Source organism: Ammospiza nelsoni, chromosome 1 (genome assembly GCF_027579445.1).
Source record: "Ammospiza nelsoni isolate bAmmNel1 chromosome 1, bAmmNel1.pri, whole genome shotgun sequence".
NCBI classification, from domain to species: Eukaryota; Metazoa; Chordata; class Aves; order Passeriformes; family Passerellidae; genus Ammospiza; species Ammospiza nelsoni.
This window is the reverse complement of record NC_080633.1, coordinates 8,736,182-8,750,851: the sequence shown is the minus strand read 5'-3', so window position 1 is coordinate 8,750,851 and position 14,670 is coordinate 8,736,182.

Here is a 14,670-nt window from a genome sequence, read left to right as displayed (position 1 = left end):
CAAACTGCTTATGTCCACTTAAAACAAAGGGATCCCAATTCACCCTTGAACACAAATGGAATGCCACAACAACAAAAATCAGCCTTGAAATGGCAGTTTTACCACTTTGTTGAAGGTTGCCTGCTGCAGAACATGAAAGCACGTTCATTCAACTTGAAGCAGTTTTAAACAAGAGAAACAAAATGCTTCACAAGTGAAACTTTCCTTAAATTACTCCATCCTCACAATACCACAAAAACTTCCACCTAACACATGAAGAGCAACCTTACTTCCACATGACAAGTGGAACCACAGACCAGAACCACAGAAATTAGCACAAAGACTTTTGAAAAGTAACTCCAATATTGCAGTATATTTAATCCTATTATAACAATGTTCAAGGTATTAAACAACTTGCTGTCTCACCAGTAGTGCTGTCCTTTCTAGCCTTCTTCCCAAATTCAGCTCCTAAATTTGGGAATTTCTTTGTAATATTTACCTTTATGTGTGGCAAGACTTCCCATAAAAATGCAATTATGGGTAAAAATGTAATTATGGTTATGTGCCTTGTTACCCACCAAACGAACCATGGAGCACAGTCAGACCCCTCAGCAAAGTGAGCACTGAACCAACCACCCCTCTCCTCCTCGACAACAACTTACAGACACTAAATCACCAAAAACTTTCGTACAGATAAGGACAAGTGGGTCAACTGACCACTCTGATCAGTCTGTAAACTGCTACTCCTAATGAAAGCAAGTACAGAAACACACAAATCCTCTCAACTGTATCACTCCTGAAAACTCTGGAGAGACTTCTAAAATACTTTCCTTTAATCACCCAACCAAATATTAATATTTGCTTATATTGCAAATATTGCTTAATCAGAACCACAGAGCTGTCTATTAAAACGCTGCTTGTAGAAGTATCTGTGTTCATGCAGAAGCACAGCGGAACAAACACCTGAGAGTCTTGGAGTCAAACACTGACTTCATTTTACACTTCTCAAGTGAGATCCTCCACTTCTGCATAGTCTATGAAATAAATTAAACTACACCGTAAAGACGTGTTACTCAAGCCACACACCTGTACCTGTAAAATCTATGCGAAAAAACACCAACCATCCCTAGAGGCGGAGGTGGCACTCAGTACCGCGGTTTAGTTGATACAGCGGTGTTCGGCCATAGGTTGGGCTGGGCGGTCTCAGAGATGTTTTCCAACCTAACAGATCCTGGAATGTCTTTCACTAAAACCCACCCACGTCCCCGGAAGGCCCCGCGCCGAGGCCGCTGTCCCCGCGGGCCGTGCCCCGCCGAGCGGCCGCAGCCGCTCCCCGCCATGGCCGGCCCCGGGACCGGAGCGGCGCTGCCGGGACCCCGCGATGCCAGGGCCGCTCCCGCAGCCCCGATCCGCGCCCCCGGCCCCGGCCACGCGGGACGCGCCGCCCCCAGCCGGGCCCGCGGCAGCAGCGGCAGCGCCTCCGCCCCGGGCGGGCCCCGCCGAGCCCGCGGTGCCCTCACCCCGCCGGCCGCGCCGCCCCGAGCCGGCCCCGCTCCCCCGGGCGCGGCCCCAGCACCCACCTGCGCCTCCTCCCAGCGCGGCAGCCATGGCTCTTCGGCCGGCCCGGGCGGCGGCGGGTCGCGGCAGCGCCGCGGTGCCGCCCGCCGGAGCGGCGGGTGCCGGTTGCCGCGGCGAAGGACGCGGGCGAGGGGCCGGGAAGGGCTCGGATTCAGCGCCCGGCGGGCCCCGCTCCCGCCGCCGGAGAACAACAAACTAGCACGACATGGCGGCCGCCACCGCCGTCGCCGCCGCGCTGCATGCCGGGACGGCGGCGGACCTCGGGCCCTCCCTCCGCGGCGGGGGCGGGCGGGCGGCGCGCGCCGCTGGTTGGTCAGGCCGGCGCTTCCCGCGCGTGCGCGGGGCGGGAGGGCGGCGCGCGTGCGCGGTGGAAAGGGCGGGCGGGGCGCGTGCGCGGGGGCGGCGTGAGGGCGGAATGGCGGCCGGGGCGGGGCACGGGGCGCAGGGTGCGGGCAGTGTTCGCTGTCCCGGCTGCGTGCGTGGCGGCTGAGCCGGTGCTGGTTCCCCTGGCCTGCGCAAACAGGGGGAGTGGGAGGGAGAGACTCTCTCATGGGGGTCTGTGCGTGTCTTTTGCGGACGTGGGTGACTCCTCGTAGCACCGCTGAAATGCGCGGCCCGCACTGAATCACGGGCTCAGTTAGGTTGGGAAAGACCTCTGAGATCATCGAGGCCAGCCCGTGACGGAAGAGCGGCATAGCAATTACAGCCCGGCACTGAGTGCCACGTCCAGTCTTTCTAAATGCTTCCAGGAACGGTGACTCCTCCACCACCCTGAGCAGCCCATTCCAGTCCCTAATCGCGCACTCTGTCCCACCTAAACTTCCCCTGGTGCAGCTCAAGATTATTTCTTGTCCTATCGCATATTGCTTTAGAAATGAGATCAGCTCTCCGCTGACCACACCCTCCTTTCAGGTGGTTGTAAAGAGTGATAAGGTGCCCCTGAGTCTCCTTTTCTCCAGGCTGAGCGGCCCCAGTTCCCTCAGCTGCTCCTTGCCATTCTTGCACTCCAGACCCTGCCCCAGCTCCGTTTCCTTTCTGTGGAGCCGCTCCAGCAGATCCAATGTCCTTCCTGAATGGAGGGTACCAGAGCTGCGCATATGGGGCTGCATTGAGGCTTCAGCTTGAACCACCGAGTACAGCTGCCTGTTGGGTGACAAAACACCTCACAAATCATTAAATACACCATGAAGGGGATGGTCAAGGTGTGTTAGGGAGATCTGTGGTCTCCCATCTTTCAAGGCTTGAGCATGCCTTGAATTAATAACCCATGTATTAATTGAAGAAGTTCAGATCCTGTGGCTCTTGCTTCCCCACTCAAACCTCACCTGAGTTCATCTCCCTTTACAGGTTCAGAGTTACAACACGCTCACTTTAGTTCACTGCATGTTGTGAATCCCTTCCTGCTGGCACTCCAAGCACTGCCCTCCTGGCTGCTTGGCTACTTGCCCCCCTCTCATTTTCACTGTGGCTGCTGAGTATATCAGTTTGGATCACTGATCAGAAAAGTAATTACCAAAAAGTTTTCCTTTCAACTTTTCCTTCCTGACTTCTCCAAGTTTTAACAGGGAAATCCAGACTTCTGCACAGGCCAGCTTAAATGCAATATAAAATTGTGCCATGATATAAAACAAACTTCTAAGTTATACTACTTGTAAGGAAACCAAATCTGACCTAAAACAATTTAATGGAGCCTACTATAACAAGACTAGTTCAAGTAAATGGCAAAACTTTCCCAGGTGGACAAGTCCTCATGGAAATAATTAACAATGTTAGTATTTAAATTATCAGCGTTATCTGATTAAACCCTCGCTAGGAGAATAGGGAAGTTCTCATGTCACTTTGTTCTGTGCTCCCTGCAGACTTGTCTCTACATTGCATTTGATCTCATTTTTCAGGTTTTCTTCACAACCATACAGGCAGAGGTTTATTCTTTATGTATTCCTACAAACTCACAGCCAAATTCTGCTTTAATGTGGGAAACAGGCCATCAGTGGGTGATGCTTGCTGATAATTTAATGTGTAGTCCATCAGTTCAGCCCTGACTGCCTGACATGGGAGTGATGAGTGAATACAACAATCACCAATGGTAAAAACCCATGAGGATTTCAGTGGGGGGCCAGGAGTTCACCAATTGCTTCTTGGTATTGATCTTCCTTTCCTGAAGCTGCTTTGCAGTACAAAAGAGATTCCTGGCAAGGGAAGGAGTTTCCTGGACCCTTTAAAGGCTGTGCGGGGCAAGACTCAGCCAGGCTCAGCTGCAGCCTGTTACAATTCACAGCTCTCCTGTCAAAATTCTCTGTATAATTTGTTTGATGCTGGAAAATTGTTAAACAGTGTTCACAATGGGCAGCTTTGTGGAATTCACATATGTAGATTTTATGGATATTTTATACTCTATATTTTTGCTCATTTTAATAACAAATTTTTTGACTGACAGTCCAAACAGAAACCAATTACCATTTTCTTAACAGACCAGTCCAATGTTAAAGAGAAATAACAGGACACTTAACTATTATTTTGATAATATACAGACACTTTAGCCATTTTGCACAGCTCTGGTACAAAAAAGTGGCCATCTCCAGGTGTCCAAACTTCAACAGATGTGAAACAGGGACCTAAATGGTAATGACAGAGACAGGTATGGTGACTCTACTCACCTTCACTCAGAATTTTCTATGAATTTTCAAATTCCAGGAACTGTACTTGCTCTGGATTCTGTATAAAAAGCTCCAACTTTTTCTCTGCACTGCCTACACCATGCTATAAATGCAAATGTGCTTGTGTCTTTTCAGTAAGTTAACATGCAGCTTCTGGAACCCAGGAATTAAAATTATTGTATGTGAATTAATCATCAATTAAAAAAATACTTTTGAAAGTTCTGCATAAATTACATATTTGCCTGTGCATCTTCCAACTAAATCCTGTTGTAGTCAGGAATGCAACAGATTGTCTTGCAGTGGGATGAAGTAAATGAGAGAGAGAGAGAGAACTCAAGATCCAATAATCCTGGTTCTGCATTCACTGCATTACTGCAGCAGGTTGCTTTGCATTTCCTGCCTCAGATTTCTTCTTTTAAACTTTTCAGTTAAAATTGTTGTGTCCTAACTCCTCTACATTAACCTATTTCTGCAGTAATAGTCATTATCACTTTTATTTACAGTGGGTTTGGATGTTAACATTTTCTTTTAAAAATAATTTTAAACTTATTTCTGGAGCAGAAATAATCTTTTTAAAAATCTTTTTTATACTTAAATCATTATTTATTTTTACACTCTAGAATGCTTAAAAATCAGCCAGAAATCCAGTACAGCAACCTTGCAAGTTTAATTCCATGAAACACTTGGAATTAATATGAAGGTTTAGAACAGTGTTGGTTCCTAATTCCAAAGACAAAATATAGTTTTTACTTGCTTTTGAACCACAGTTGCCTCTTTGTGTGCTTGCTTTCTAGTCTGGCAAAACCAGACTGCGTTTTCACAGCATGGCAGGCTGGCCCAGATGGGTGATCCAGTCTGGGTTTGGTTCGTAACTTCCTCGTGCTGAACCTCTCAGTGACACCTGACATCTTCCATCCAAAGTTAAACCTGTCTTTGGGTGAAGTCCTCCAAACCAGAACCTGAACAGTTCATGGGTTATTTCAGCAACATCCTGTGATGCAGCATGTTCTGTCACACCTGACAGGAAATTTTGGATTTAAAGTGTACAAATGAGGGGTGCCAAGGCAAATTTGCTCTCTTGTAGGTGTCACTGGGCCTGATCTATGACCTGCTGGCAGTGGCAGCAATCATAGGAAGCAGCAATACTCTTGAAAGAGAGACACAGGTGAAAGGTCCTTTCCCTTTGAGCCAGTCCCTGGAAGGGCAGAGGCAGATTAGGAAATGACAAAGACTTAAAAACTAATAAATGTCTTACTTAAGGGAAGAGAGCAGTATGAGGATTAAAACAAAGTATATAAAAAACACTGGTGATAAACCTTGAACAGAAACATTTCTGAGTGTGTTACAGCCCCATGACTAACTGTAGTTTCAGAGCTGCGGGCAGCGTTCATGGGTATCCAATTTTGGTTTCACTGTAATTTTTCTTTCTGTTTCCTCCTGCATTCTCGGTATGTATTTATCCCCTTGTTGCAGCTTATCTACCTTGTAGTCTGCAATCCACTTGATGCATCTTATTTCAGCTGTAATTTCTTCAGAGTAATGTGACCCTGAAGCAGCTGTGAGGATGGGGAACAGGAGAGCTTGTGGGCTGAGAAATGGCCTGAGCAAGCAACATGTCAAGTGTGGAGTCCCTAGAAAGCTGGTCAACCACCAAAGACCAAAATATCAACAGAACACATATCTTGTAGTGTAAAATATAAACATTTTTATCAGCTCCAACTGGGCTGTACTTTGGGTTCTGAACAGAGAGCAGCACTCAGAAGCCTGGGTAGTGCTCTGGACCCCAGTGATTGCAATATATTTTAGGAATCTAGTGAAAAGAAATCAAGAAACACCAAGGAAATCAAAGTGTTAAATATTTCACAGTGTTTTATTTCTAATTGATTTTTTTCAGTCTGGATGCTGGAAATCTTACTAAGCTTTGCTTCATTTCACCAGGATCCCATCTGGTGTCAGGGTGTCAGGGATGGCATGTGAATCGGGGTGAAGTTGACAAATGTAAGGCAGTCTTTCCTTTCAAGAATGACTTAATGTAGTGGATAATGTCTAAGATCCCACATTCTTAGGTAAAGGGAGTGGTATCCCATGATAAACACATCAGAATAAATAAAGGTTAGGAGTGTTTCCCAGGATTTCCTGACAAGGAGCCAATGTACAGCTCTGTTGGCCTTGCCCAAGTGCTGAGCTTTGGGAAGAGCTTGCTTTCTCTGGACACAGGCCAGGCTGTAAAAGAGCAGAAGGACATGTGATGGCTCTAGGCAAACCTCAGGGCATCACAAGGAGCTCCTGTGGCTCAGATTCCTGTGACCCACACCTGTGAGCAAAGCACAGTGCTCTGTGGAGCCCCACTGAACGCTGTGCACAGGTAGCAAATGTCAGCAGTCATGTACAAACTTCCAGATCCGAGCTCATGTTCCTCAGAACTCCTCGTGCCAGAAGGCTATAATCCCCTTAAAAGCCTCTGGGAACTGCTGCAATGCAAATAATAGTAGCAATAATTAGCTCTGCTTTAATTGATACTGTGTATTCCTCAAATGTCAGTGAAAATTTGCTTTGCTAAGCCAACAACTTCTCCCCTGGAACTCTGCTGTCTTTACCAGAATTACACGAGGGGTGAGTTTGGATCATTGTAGGTTCCTGGCATAAATTATCAGCTGTTGATTCCTTGCCCTTTAAAACTTGGCAAGCATACAAGAAGAGTTTGCCAGACATGCAAGAACTAGATCTATGCATTTATGGGTAAATCCTCTGGGACTATGCACAGAAAGGAGTACAATTTGCTAGAAGTAGCCAGCTGTGAAATCCAGGAACTCCTGCACACAGCTCAAGCAACTTAGAGCATATTTAGCCTGGCATCAATACCAGCAGTTCCTGGAAGCAGTTTTTGCACCCTCAGCTTTATGAAAGCAGAATGTGATAGCAATAAACCCTGTAAATGTGTGGAGATGCTAAATTTACAGAATAATCCTAATGGAGGTGATTTGGAGTGGCATAATCTAGAGTCAGTTTATAGTTTATCCCAGTGGCTGGGAGTTGTCTCTGCTTGACATTGAGAGTGCAGGTCTGAGCACATCATTGGCTAAATTAGTAAAGATAACACACTCCAAAGCTCTCAACATTTTCAGCCTGAATCATATCTTCATCTGCACCTTTTGTCTTACTGAGCACCTGAGAATTTTAATGTCCTATTCTTCACAGACAGACGCCTTGTGCCACTGGTACAGCTCCACGATCAGATGCTCCTCGGGGCTCCTTCTAAGGGGAGGATAAATGTTCTCTGCTCTGGTTGTGTAAAGGTCGGAGCTAAGCTCGTTGTGTAACCTCCTTCACTCAGTTACATTAGATGGGCTGGATGGTTCCTCTTAGCTGTGGGAGACCTCTCTTGGTCAAAGTGAAGGGAAATAAATCCCAGCCACAGAGTCTCTATTTTTATAGCACTGAGCAAGGTTAGTGCTGCAGCAGATTTTCCATAATTTTCCACATTTACCAGGGCAAGACTCCTGGCTTGGAGAGCTTCACTGCATTATTACAGAACCAAGTAATATCTGTGTTTGCTGGGCCTAATGGATAGTGGGTTTAGGCTATAATGGGGTTCCTTCAAAGACTTGGAGATACAATGCACCTGATTTTATGGGTTTTCCATATGTACAAAAGTGTTGTTGCCAAACAGACTCGGGAACAGATCACTCTAGCACATTACTAATAGCCAATTAGTAAAATGAAGCATTGCAAGTATTAGACTGCTTTATGCAAATATGTTTGTGTGGAAAATAGAATCATTTGAACTGGGTTTACATTCAGGAAGACCTTGCCAGTATGATATGTGGTGATAGTTGCTATAGCTGTTATTGATCAGTTTCTCTTTTCATCCTCATATGTGCGGATTCAAATGTAATGAGTGATGTGAGCCTTAATGAACACAAAGATGCTCAGGATTTAGACCTTATCATGTTTTTTTTTTTCAGTAGCTACATTTGGGCCACAGGTTTTGCAACACCTTCTAACATTAACTTTGGTTATACTATTTCCCCAACACAGTCAGTAGCAGAACCAGTATTTTATTTGGTCCAAAATCCAGAATTTTTTAACATTCGGCCGAATTCTTTGCAAGGAAGAATGATAGAATTAGGGCTTATGTATCAAATCAGTTTGATTTGGGAACTTTAATTTATCTAGTTGATCCAACAGATTTATTTATCACAACCTGTCCACGTTAAGCTGGGTCCCCTTTATGTAAAGAATTCCTGGCAGCCCAGGAGCAGGTTATGGAACATGACCCATTGCAGTGGGCTGAGCTACAGGGAACCATAGAGATGCTTTATCCAATGCACAGGCTGAAGTGCTATCTTGTATAACAAATTATTGACTTCATTGTACATAGTACTAGGATTTAATTAAGCGATAAGACCCATCATAGTGGCCCTTTATCTAGCAGATAAGGATTTACCAAGCTTACCCAAGAGGTCTTTATCTGAAAGATAAGAAAAAGGTACATAAGGTGCCTTCTGCTTTTAAATCTTTAATTGAAAAGACCTTATTTTTTTAAGTTCTAGGTTGTTTTTTCTTCATGACTTAGTATTAAAGATTCAGATGGATTTTTGTGAGGGAGGTTGTAGTAGGGAGGAATGTTACCAGTGGCCTTCACTGTGTGAAATTAATAGGATTTATGTCATTTTTATTCACAATGTACCAGCTTTCAGATGAAGTAGAAATTCAGCCTCTGATTTCCAGGAGATTTTCTAATGACTTCATGATCCCATGGCCATAAAAGAGATTCATTCATTGACAATTTCGGAAAGTTGTAATTGTGATTATGTTGTGAAGTTTAGAAAAAAATGTGACTTCACAATAGACAAAAATGGAGGAAAAATAAAGACAGTTCTTTTAATAACTGTGTTGTCAGCTAAGCTAAATGATGACTAGTCCTTTACCTATGTGATGTAAAGATATGTAAGCAGAAAACATATAAAGAAATTAAAGCTAATGCAAAGAACTGGCACTTAGAATGAGATTAACACACTGGAAAACACAAAATAATACTACTGCTAATGCTCAGTAGAGAAAAACACAGAGTAAATTCCAGAGAAAGCAGAGAGGAGCATATGTTTTTTATGAGAAAGGCACACATAAGGGCCACTGCATGGTTGAAAACAGGACAGGATCTTTGGATTTAGCTGATTTAATCCTTAATGTTACAGACACTTTTTAATAGAATTGTTTCAAAAAGGCTCAAGCCCTTTTTGGGAGTAGCTGGGCTGTTGCCTCTCCCCCCTTGAAGGAAGGCTGTTGTGCAACATCCGTACACTCATAATCACCTGGCACCTTCCAGTTTACAGTGTGACTGTATCCCTGACTAGTCCATACTTGTTTTGTCTTCCCTGCTGATGCTATCTTTTAGCATAGTGACATTTCTTCTTCCTTCCCAGTGTTTTTCATTCCCATCCCCATGTAAGCCCAGACATCAGTCAGCCTTTACCACAGCACATGGGCAGAGCCCTCCTTGGGCCATTCTGTCCTTGCTGGTCCAGAAGTGACAATCATCAATTGACTCTGTGCCCCTTCTGGGACCAGGGACATATCAGACTCACTGTTTGTTCCACCTCAAGTTGCTTTGGGTATGCTCTGTGAAATTCTCCTGAATTTCCAGGCATCCAAGAACCTAAGCTGCCACATACTGGAAATCCAGTAGGTTACTGCCCAAAGCAGTTGTCTACCACATAAATTGATAGCGTTGGCAGCTCTGCTTGTGAAAGACCCCCTGTTCCCCAGATTGTTAATCATCCTGCTCTGCACCTGTTCCAGCTTGAATTCTTCATGCTTGAACAAGGGCAGTAAAGCAGAGTCTGAAGGGATCAGATTGTATTAGAAGAGCTTGGAGCAATTCAAGCCAGGACTGAGCAGCAATTATAATGAGAGATACCCTCCAGGTTACACAAGAGGCAAATTGCCTCAGCGGTGAGCAGGAATTTGTAGTGCTGCTTTGAGCCTGTTTGCTCAGGAACCAGGGGATTTCATTGCCATTGTTGACAATATGACACCTTTTAGGGGCAATTGATTCCCATTCTTAAAAACTATCTGGCACTGAAGCAATAAGTGAGTGGAAAGGTGTGAATTAAAATATGTACATGGCTAAATATCATCACTCAGGTATTTGCTTAGATCTGAAATTACAGCTGCAAAGCTGATATTATTCTCTGTTGCTCCAACTACCCTCCAGTAATTGCCCCATGAGCAATTCTGCTGTGTCTTTTATTTATTTATTTGCAATTTTGAAAACTGATTGAGCTTTCTGCCTCTGAAAAGCTATAAGTAGGGTCCCTTCATTTTAATGTACCCACATGGAGTCCCTTCACACTGGTGTAACCTCTCATGCCTGCAAGTCTTTGTAACAGGTTTTTGCTGCCTCATACTCCAGAAAAGCCAATGAAGCTGCATCCACTGGCTTCAGCAGAATAACTTTCCCACCACACACTTCTCTTCATGTTTATTTCATTCAGAAAAAGATTTTGTCTGAGTGTTGCTCACAGGCACTTCTGCTGTCCTCTTCTTCCCTGACAACATGGGAACAAATTCAACACCCCTTCACTTACATGTATTCAAAAATGAAAATTATTTTGCTTGGTACATTTGAATGGTATCTTATAAAAAGGGATATTTCTTCCTTGAAATCACACTCCAGCAGGAGCTGCCCCAATCAGCAATGTGTGCTCTCTCTCTCTCTGTAGTTGTTCCATTGAAGTAGTGTGAAAGCTCCAACTGTGTGTCCACTGTCATTCTGTGTTAGAAGTCAGGGGTAAGGTAATGATATGCAAGGCTGATCCATCTGTAATACTTTCCTTGGAAGTACAGTTCTGCTGTTTCTGCTGTCAGCCTGCATTTGGAGTGCAGAGAGTGCTGCATGACTTGAAAGCAGCAGTAGGCAATTCCCAGTTTAAGCCTTAGATATTTACATATTTATGCTCACTTCAGCAGAGTAAATATGCTATGAATAAATCCTATTATGTTTGAAACTGTACTTACAGTATAATAAAACCACAGTACTGTGGTGCAATCTCAGGTTTTATTTTGGTTTCAATATGGGCACAAATTTTGTAAATTATATATTGTTAACATTACAGTCATCATCCAACAGTAATTAGAATACCTTGTATAATGTGGGAAAATAAGGAAGAAAAAGTTCTTTAATCTTTAAAAAAAATTTAAGGAAAAACGTTGCCTGCAGTAAAACAGTTCTGTTAGAAATGTCCAGTCCACCAGGGATGACTCTATAGCTGTTACCTTTGTTATTACTGGTTTTTAAGTTGTGTGTATCTGAATGAGCCATCTATTGCAAGAGATTTTTTTCAAAGGGCATTGCCAGGTATTGCTGATACAATGCCATGATGGTACATGTGTCACAGCCTTATGCTGGTGCTGAGTTCTGGGGAAGAGATCATTTGATACCTACCAAAATTTCTTAAGTTTAGGTTCTGGAAAAGGTGGCTGGCTGCTGCTTGTGTTTGTGGGATCCCTGCAGCAGTTATTGCAGCATTGTGCTAAGATGAGGAATCCCTATTAGAAGAGAGGCAGTCTTTTATTGTAACAAACACCCCAGCCAGAACATCTTGTTTGTGTTCTGAGTCTTGCTACCAACCTATTCCATGACCTTCCTCAAGACGTGACACCTTCCTCTGCTTTTATTTCCTTCCCATCCTCCATGTGTATGTTATGTACTCTTCGTATTATTACCATCCAAAGGAATTTTAAATGCTGTCATTACATCAAAGTACTGATTTGTGTGCATGTGTGTGTGTGCACAAATCTTTAACACCAACATCTCACCTGGTAAGAACCAAATGAGCTGCTCACAGTAGGAAGCTCTGTGGTGGACTCCACATGGTTACTTTGCTTTGACAGCTTGACCCCAAATCCACTGAAGTAGAAGAGTTTCACGTTATCTCAGCACAGACAATCCCCTAATGTTTGCCAAGAGCCTTTTGGTAAATTCAAAGATCAAGTCTTGCTCCATCTGCTAGATGGTGTATGAAGACTACCCATCCTAATTGGAATAGTCACAGGATTTTCCATGGAGTATTTGACAGCATCCATCTATGCCAAAGCTTTCACATTGCAGAGGGAACTTCCAGGTCAGAAGCAGACTCAGAGAAGCTGAAAGTGTAACACTTTTGTATATGTTCTAGTGCAGGGCACGAGGAGTCTCTTACAGAGAACCTGAATGAAGGAAAAGGAGTTGAAGGAGTAAGGAGAGTTGAAAAATAAAAAAGGTGAGGAACTATGAAACCTGTAAAAAGAAGAAAATGTATCTCCAGCTAAGCACATCAGAACTTAAACAATAGATAGTCGTGTCAGGTTGCTGTTGATAATTCAGGCTTTGCTGGACACAGGGATTTGGGCTGAATCCAGTAATGTCTACTTGTCAGAGAAAAGATAAGAATATCAATGAAACCTTTTGAAATTTGCCGTTGAGACTGACATGTTCTTCTTAACTTTGAGGGAAGAATGAAAAACCCATCTCCAAAAGGCATTTGATGATTTTTTCAGACAAGGTATTATCTCTGAAATTTCCAGGTGGAATACTTTTTAAGAAAGGCTAGTTTTAATAGGAGCTGCAAAAAGAGGCTCCAGGCAGTGCAGTCTGCAGCCTTGGACTGTGTGTTGAGTGTGTGAGGGGTAAAGAGTGGCTGTGCTTATCTCAAAGCACTTCATGGAATGCTTAGGTGTCTGTGCCTAGGACATAAACCATGGAACTTGCTTTCTGTGGAGTTGCTGTGCTGTGACAGTGGCCATTTCACTTCCCATAGCTGCCTCTCTGTTCCTTTATGATCCTTGTTCCTGTGTTTTCAATATATTGTTCTTACTGCTTTTTATGTTTAATCTGTGAGTTCTTTGAGGTAGGGACACTCACAAAAGCGAGGAGAAGGCAGATGCTATTCTCAATAGGAGAAAGAAACACAAAGATCTCATAAGAGCATCACTTTGGTCAGAACTTGAGGAAGATTAGGAATCAGTATGCAGTTCTACTTTGAGCAGCTACTGGCAAAATTAGCTCAAGGAACAGAAGAAATAGTTTGTGCACTGCCTTTTATTGATGTCTGGATCAGATTTGCTTATATTTCTTTGCAGTTTGGCTTAGGGAAAATACAGATTTCCTTCTGTTAGACATCAATATTGTGTTATTATGACATATTCCCAGGCCATTTATTAAGCCAGCACAATCTCAGGTGCTGACACTCTACTATCTTACACTACTCACCACAGGACCATTATTTAAAAAGCAAATGTGTCCTTCTATTAAGAGAATAGTTAAACCTGTGTTAGTAAAGAGATGACATCAGAGGTCACCCTCTGGTCCCAGGATGAATGGTCCAGCTCACTGAACTCTTGTTACCCCCAGAAGAGGGTGGCCAGGCTCTCCTCACCACTATTATTACCATTTTAAGATTAAGAATAAAATGCTACAGGAGAATTAAGGGTCTATAGAGACATATGAGCTACGTCAGGAATTGCTGAAGCCTCACGTCACAGGAATCAAAGCTCATTTTCTAGACTTCTGGGGTCTGTGACCACAGATACTCCCAGGGCTGCCATGCACTCAGGGTAGGGATGCCAGCATGGCTGTTTGGGCCTGGCTCAGGAGCAGGAGCAGAGCAGTGACGTGCAGACACCAATTCACCACAGTCACGCTGCTTCCCAGGCACAGCCCCACGGACCTTCACAAGGATGCTGCCCAAGATCACACAAGAAGTTTGATGTTGTGGCAAAACTGAATTCCTCTGCCCTAATTCTCAGCCTCATACAGGACTATTGGGTCATTGTTCCCCTCTTAGGAGGTTAGATTTCATTTCTGTGGCGAATCAAACACAAATCTCCAGAAGATTGTTGTTCCACAGAGCACAGACTGCTGGCAGTTGTTCCCAGACTCGAAGGCCCATAAAACAAATTATGGGGTTATTTACTGAGAGAACAGAAAGATACTTTTAAATTGTAGCAAATACATTTCTAAATTGAGTCCATTAGGGTTGTGGTGGGTAGGATTTTTGACATTGCTTTCAGTGAATAGAGCCCTGAGAAATCTGAAAGCATGAAGACTCGAGTTGTTTTTATTTTAGAAAACATGAGAAATGGTATGTGGAGAAAAGTTTTGTACAAACCACAGTAACTTGACAGATCTTCTGCTGAGGATAGAGTGTGCCAGAGCAAACCAGTATGTCTTAATTAATAACCCTGTCTACTCAGTACAACTGCAGTAATACTAATCATTTCCCAAGTAGTCTTGGCTGAACACAAAGGCTTTTTAGACTTCTGTTTGATTTGTTTTTTTCAGAACTGTAGTGTTTTGAAGATAAATAAAAACTGCTAATGAATATGTATATGTTTCCTGATGCAGAGTATCTCAGTGAATATTCTAGGACAGTTTTGTAGTCTGCAATGAACATGTTCCTTTGAAGTTTTTACA